Below are 7,753 nucleotides of genomic sequence, written 5' to 3'. Positions count from 1 at the left end.
AGAATTCCATGGACGGAGAAGCCTGGCTGGTTACAGTCCATAGCATTGCAAAAAGTCAGACACGCCTGAATGACTAAGACTTTCACTTTCACTCCCCCGTGAAGTCTCTAGACACTTTTAATAGATGTGCATACAGATTTGTGGCTGTTAAATTGTAATCTCACAATTGCTGTTGGAGAACTTCACCATATGTCAGAACTTCCTTACTCTTCTCCTTTTAGCTATGCCAAATTATTTTAAGAAACCAATTGGTGATTAATAGGAGAACTGTTTAAGAGACTTTAAGAATAAAGGATTCTGTGTCCATGCATTTGTCCTAAAGAAATACATGAAGCAAGAAACCAGAACTGAACCAGAGATCTCAGTGTCTCACCTGAGTTCTGTCCTTTCTGCTTCAACTGCCTTATCTCTGTAATAATGCAAAAAATCTTCAGCTTGAAAGAAGGAAGATGAAAATTAGAAATGCAACTGCCAGAATGCAGTTAGGACTTCAAGAGGAAATCAGGCTAAACTCCCCTGGAAAAGATCACTTTTCATGACATGGTGAAGGTCTCCTTGTGGGCTGAAGAAATAGAAGAATGCAGAAGAAGGAGAGAGTCATTGCTTCTGTGGAGCTGTTTGTAGCCATGGGAAGTGAGTTTCCTCTGAAGCAAGGGGTTCTGCAGCAGGAAAGAAAGGCAGCAACTCTGAAAAAAGCAATGAGAGGGAGTCAAGAATAAAAAGAAGAAAGCAAAAAATCTGAAGTAATTTAAATGTGATTTTGGGGAGTATGCCTGCCTGTAATTCTTGCATCTATAGCTGTAGTTAAGTAACAGGAAAGTAAAACAAAGAAGGAAACTAGGAGTCTATTATTAAGCCCTTTTCAAAAATTTTTCCCTTACAGCATCGTTTTTTTGGGGGGAGTCTATATTTTCACTCTTTTTTGGCATTAAATTCAAGAGCAGAGCTATGTGTGGATAATAATACAATATCCTGACCCTGAACTTCAAACTGCAGATGAATTCTAAAGTGAGATGAGTTATTCTAACTAATGCATCACAGATTTAAACTCAGATGTGATAATTCACAAGGAAAAAATATTCATGATGTCCAGGCCTTTATGCATAGTAGAAAAAGTCAATGCAGGCTCGCTCAGGTCATTTGCTGAGATGTCTTCAAGGCCATTCATCCAGTCTAGAGAGAACTAACATTTATTGAGTATCTAAGTGCTAGTTGCTGTTGCAAGTACTAGTATTTTTGAACAACAACTCTATCAAGAAGGCTGTGAAATCTTAACTGCAGAGAGGAGGAATTCAGTGTTTAGAGAAGCAAAGCATGTATGACAGATTGCACAATACTGGCAAATCCATATGGGCGTTACTGCAAATACCAGTGAAGTCCACTGGAGCAAGCTGCCCTTCTAGCTGGGAAGCATTGTACAGGGGTAAGTTGATGGGGTTGACAAGGCTACTGTAGGTAATATTTGCCTGCCTCTCATTACAAGGAGTAGTGGTGTACCATCCTCTAATGTTAACATCATCTTGTTATTATTCAGTTGTTAAGTCACGTTCAGCTCTTTGTGACTCCATGGACTGTAGCACACCAGACCTCCCTGTCCCTCACTATCTCCTGGAGTTTGCCCAAGTTCATGTCCATTGAGTCGGTGATGCCATCCAACCATCTCATCCTCTGCCGCCCTCCTCTCCTTTTCCCTTCAATCTTTCCCAGCATTAGGGTCTTTTCTCATCCTCATGGTGGTTTAGTCACAAAGTCATGCCTGACTCTTGTGACCCCATGGACTGTAGCCTGCCAGGCTCTTCTGTCTGTAGGATTCTCCTGGAAAGAATACTGGAGTGGGTTGCCATTTCCTTCTCCAGAGCATCTTCCCCAGCCAGGGATAGAACTCTGGTCTCCTGCACTGCAGGCTTCCCTGATAGCTCAGTTGGTAAAGAATCCGTCTACAGTGCAGGAGACCCTGGTTTGATTCCTGGGTGGAGAAGACCCACTGGAGAAATGATAGGCTACCCACTCCAGTATTCTTGGGCTTCCCTTGTGGCTCAGCTGGTAAAGAATCACCCTGCAATGTGGGTGACCTGGGTTTGATCCCTGGACTGGGTATTCTGGCCTGGAGAATTCCATGGACTGTAGAGTCTATGGGGTAGTAGAGTCAGACACAACTGAGTGACTTTCACTTTCTCCTGCATTGCAGGCAGATTCTTTACTGACTGAGCTGCTCCTACCTTAAAGCTTTCCTCATGTTCTGTTCAGTTCAGTTGCTCAGTCATGTCTGACTCTTTGCGACCCTACGGACAGAAGCATGCCAGGCCTCCCTCATGTTAATCACCTTCAAACCCAAGTAAATAAGACAACCCATCTAATTTTCCTAAGGGTCTTCATTTTCTAGTGCAAACAACATGCAGATCTGGTTTTTAAGTCATAGACAACAGAATCCATGATTGTAATTTAAGTAGATTTATTAAGGAAGATAAAAAGCTCAAGATGAATAAGTAGACTATGGGCTACATGACAGTTACTTCCTGCTTCCTGGCTTCTCCCTGCTCCATTCTTTGCCCTGTAGTACCCCAGAACATGGACCTCCACGAACAGCGTTAGCTAGGCTTTTTGCACCTTGGCTTCCAGTCAGGTTCAGCCAATAGGAGCATGAAGCAGAAGAGCAGAGTTCAGAGTTCAGAGGGAAGTTAGGCATTTATTCCTCCTTATTCTTTTCTGCCATGTGGTGGTCTGGCAGTCGCTGAATTTCTTTAAGGTTGTATCTTCTGTCAGGGGGCCCCTTCTCCCTGGCTATACCTTACTCTTTCCTTTATTGTCCCCTCACACTTAATGGCGCTTACTGTCTGGCTGCTTAACCTTTTTGTTTGGTTCCTTTAAATTCTCCCGAAACTCTGTATCAGTCATTTCATTAAATTCTCTTCAGCCAAACTTTTCTGAGTATGTTGACTCTTTCCTGTGGGGAGACTGATTGATACAGATTGAGTTTCTGAAGCTGACAGCACCATCTGCTAGCCCTGCGAAGACCAGCGCCTCCAATTATGAAGGTGCCACTCCACCTGCCAGCTCCAAAAATGTGCCATGCCTTCCATCATCCATAAGATGCTGAATTAGAGCTTCCTCTGAGCTGGGGACTTCAGAACAACACCGACATGGCTATGATCCACATCCATGGCAACCTCTTGTCCCATCTCTTCCTGTAATTTAGTTCTGAGTTAAAGTCATGCTTTAACCCACAGATGCTTCTGTTGGTGGGATTAAAACACCTATCATGGCTTAAGCAATAAAAGGGGGGATGGAAACATTTTTCTTGGGATACGTGTATTTTCAAATGTGAATAAGGGTTCAGAAAATTCGGGACGTGTGTGAATGACGGTTTTGCTTTTGTTATCCCTCTTTCCCTCCTATCCTTAAGCTATCACATTCATTCAATGAAATCCACTTCTGTTTTCCCGCTGCTGCTTTCCTGATTTCTCTTTATTTTGTTCTATTGCTTCTTCAACAGACTCATGGTAGAGATATTTTCTGTTCTTGGAAATACCCAAGGTCAGAGGATAGAGGCCCTGACAGGGAGGACCATTTAGCAGTTAGAGCAGATGTCCTTGACATGTAACCTGTAGGATACACTTGCTATTCCCATGTCTGACACTCCCACAGGCCCACTCCTACCCACTCTTACTAATGTGCTGGTCATAATGTCATCTCGTTATCTTTCTCATGAGAGCATATCAGAATGCAAGTGAGAGAATAATCTTATGATGTCAGTAATATCACATATACTCTAATTTACTGTAAAACTATTTGAACTTTATAGTTTTAAATATACTTTTGAATTATTTGTATCTCCAGATAATATTTGTAGTTCCCAGTAACTGAAGTTGCCATCATGTTGCCAAATTCTGTCACAACTAATTTTGGAAAATTCTTAGGAATGGGAACACCATACCACCTTTCCTGTCTCCTGAGAAAGCTGTATGCAGGTCAAGAAGCAACAGTTAGAATCAGACATGGAACAACTGACTGGTTCAAAATTGGGAAAGGAGTATGTCAAGGCTGTATATTGTCACCCTGCTTATTTAACTTATATGCAGAGTACATCATGAGAAACGCTGGGCTGGAAGAAGCAAAGGCTGGAATCAAGATTGCTGGGAGAAATATCAATAACCTCAGATATGCAGATGACACCACCCTTATGGCAGAAAGCAGAGAGGAACTGAAGAGCTTCTTGATGAAAGTGAAAGAGGAGAGTGAAAAAGCTGGCTTAAAGCTCAACATTCAAAAAACTAAGATCATGGCATCCAGTTTCATCACTTCAGGGCAAATAGGGAAACAATGGAAACAGTGACAGACTTTATTTTCTTGGGCTCCAAAATCACTGCAGATGGTGACTGCAGCCATGAAATTAAAAGATGCTTCCTTCTTGGAAGAAAAGCTATGACAAATCAAGACAATGTATTAAAAAGTGGAGACATCATCTTTCCAACAAAGGTCCGACTAGTCAAAGCTGTGATTTTTTCAGTAGTCACGTACGAATGTGAGAGTTTATAAACCATAAAGAAGGCTGAGTGCCAAAGAACGTTTACTTTCGAATTATGGTGCTGGAGAAGACCCTCGAGAATCCCTTGTAAGGAGATCAAAGCAGTCAATCCTAAAGGAGATCAATTCTGAATTTTCATTGGAAGGACTGATACTGAAGTTAAAGCTCCAATATTTTGGCCATTTGATGTAAAGAGCTGACTCAGTGGGAAAGACCCTGATGTGAAAGATTGAAGGGAAAGGGAGAAGAGGATGACAGAGGATGAGATGGTCAGATAGCATCTCTGACTCAGTGCACAGAAATTGGAGCAAATTCCGGGAGATAGTGGAGGACAGAGAGGCCTAATGTGCTGCAGTCCATGGGGTCCCAAAGAGTCGGGCATGAGTTAGCAACTGGACAACGGAAAGAGTTCCAGACTACGTAGATTTTAGGGCTTTAAAAATAATGTAAACATTTTTTTCAATCAATTCATTCTCAATATTGGCACAAACAATGTTTAGCTTTTAGGTCTAAAAACTCATTACACATGAACACATAGTAATACCATGCCTGCTATAATATACTATGTACAAAATCAATTTAGGCTGTTTACATGACAAAGTGGTTTTGGATTCACTCTCTTTCAAAGAGTGATTAGTGAGATATAAAATATGGTGTGTGCATATATATAGATATATAATATTATGTATATAAATTATGATGCTTCAGGGAACAATGTGAATGAGAGAACTCAAATGTTGCACAAGGGTTGTGCTCAATGAATGTTCAAATCCCAATAATCTGTAAGTTTTATAAATTACTTTGGTTTTCTATGCTATCTGATTTTTAAAATGTTATCATTAAAAAAAAAAGGCATTCTAATTTTAACCTCAAAGAAAGATGCATTTGTATCTATTTTTTGTAAATAAAAGCCTATGAAGACCATTACTAGAGTAAGGCTCTGGTCCAGATTAGATTCGATTTCATGCTCCACATGGTACCTTATACTTTATATTTTTTAACTCTTATCACAATCACAGTAACCTCTTAAAGCCTCCTCCCCACTGCTTTAGGCCAGGGGGCAGGAAGTGTTTTAGTCCATTTCATTCCTCTGTCCCGAGAAGTTAGCACAGTGGCAGACACATGACTAATTCCTGTCAACACTTAATTGGAATAAACTGAATTGATCAGAAATAAGCCCTCATTAAGGAGAAGGCAATGGCACCCCACTCCAGTACTCTTGCCTGGAAAATCCCATGGATGAAGGAGCCTGGTGGGCTGTCGTCTATGGGGTCGCAGAGTTGGACACGACTGAAGCGACTTAGCAGCAGCAGCAGCAGCAGCAGCAGCAAGCCCTCAATAAACATCTCGTGAATGATTAGAAGAATTATCAGAGAGGGAGAGCACAAGAGAGCTCCTAATTTAATTAAAGCAACATAAAACTCAGGTTCAAAACAGTAATTTCAGGAGAAGTTCTCTCAGGGTTTCTCTGGTGCTTCAGATGGTCAAGAATTTGCCTGCAATGTGGGAGACCTGGGTTCGATCCCTGGGTTGGGAAGATCCCCTGGAGAAGGGAGTGAAGTGGCTACCCACTCCAGTATTGCCTGGAGAATCCCATGGACAGAGGATCCTGGCAGACTACAGTCCATGGGATCACAAAGAGCTGGACATGACTGAGCAACTAACATTTCTCACTTTCACTTCTCTCAAGGTTACTTGAGATGCTGCCTCCCAGGCCTAAGTCCTAAAAATTTCCACCAAATAAAACATAATTAAATCTTTAAAACAAAACAAAACAAACACTTTAATTTCAGTTGATCTCTCACTGAAGGCCTTGCTGTCTTCTTTCCCTAACCTTCACTTTCATGGGACAAGTGCTCACTCGGCCTTCACCCTCTGTTTCTTATCCCACCTAGACTGATGCTGGCGGAAAAAAAGTCTCGATCTTATTTCTGTGACTAATAAATTGGGTATTTAGAATCACAGAATTTAGTTGGGTTAATCATTAAAATTTTTTGCATCTCAATTTCCCTTCTTCAGAATGAGGAAATTTGTGTCACATCTGTTTGTCATTTGTGGAGGGGAAATCGTCCGCCACATGAGCTTAAATTGCTCAGCTTCTGTGGAGATCCATCTGGCAGGGAAAGATGCTAATTATAGAATTTCTCTGGGTTCTAGTCTCTCCATTTTCAAATGTAATAAGTTTAAAATTCACAGTTACAACTCAGATATGCAGGCATCTAATTTTATTTCTCTGCAAGTGAACTTGATCTGTTCCTGCGACCTGTCTTGTGTGGCAGGATTGATCATCTGGCTCTTTAAAGACAATAGTCCTTCTGGTTTCCTCAGTTTCATCCAGGTTATGTCAGTGTCTTTTGAGTAAATACTCAAGCTTTCAGAGTATCTCTTTTTCCTTTTCTTCCTGCTGAATCTGGGGACAGGAATACCCTTGCTCACCAATACTGCATCCTGATTGAACTTCACAGCATTAGGGCAGGAACCTGCTGCCCTCTGGCCCTTTCTGGCCTCCAGTGAGGGGTCTCAGTTGCCGGTCATGTGCATCTCTTCCTCTGCCCCCACTGGATCTAGGTACAGTATGCCTGTTGAACTGACGTTTGCTCTCAACACTGAAGGTGCACAGTGGTCCCTTCCCACTGGCTTTCCCATTCACATGGGTCTGAGATTGTGCTGTCAATCCTCCAGTTCAGCTCAGTTTAGTCTCTCAGTCGTGTCCAACTCTTTGCGACCCCATGAACTGCAGCACGCCAGGCCTCCCTGTCCATCACCAACTCCCAGAGTTTACCCAAACCCATGTCCATTGAGTCGGTGATGCCATCCAGCCATCTCATCCTCTGTTGTCCCCTTTTCCTCCTGCCCTCAATCTTTCCCAGCATCAGGGTCTTTTCAAATGAGTCAGCCCTTCTCATCAGGTGGCCAAGGTGTTGGAGTTTCAGCTTCAACATCAGTCCCTCCAATGAACATCCAGTACTGATCTCCTTTAGGATGGACTGGTTGGATCTCCTTGCAGTCCAAGGGACTCTCAAGCCTTCTCCAATACCATAGTTCAAAAGCACCAATTCTTAAGTGCTTAGCTTTCTTTATAGTCCAACTCTCATCTCCACACATGACTACTGGAAAAACCATAGCTTTGATTAGATGGACCTTTGTTGACAAAGTACTATCTCTGCTTTTTAATATGCTGTCTAGGTTGGTCATACTTTCCTTTCAAGGAGTAAGCATCTTAATTTC

Source organism: Bison bison, unplaced genomic scaffold, assembly GCF_000754665.1.
Source record: "Bison bison bison isolate TAMUID 2011002044 unplaced genomic scaffold, Bison_UMD1.0 scf7180017864362, whole genome shotgun sequence".
Lineage (NCBI taxonomy): Eukaryota > Metazoa > Chordata > Mammalia > Artiodactyla > Bovidae > Bison > Bison bison.
This window is presented reverse-complemented; position numbering follows the sequence as displayed.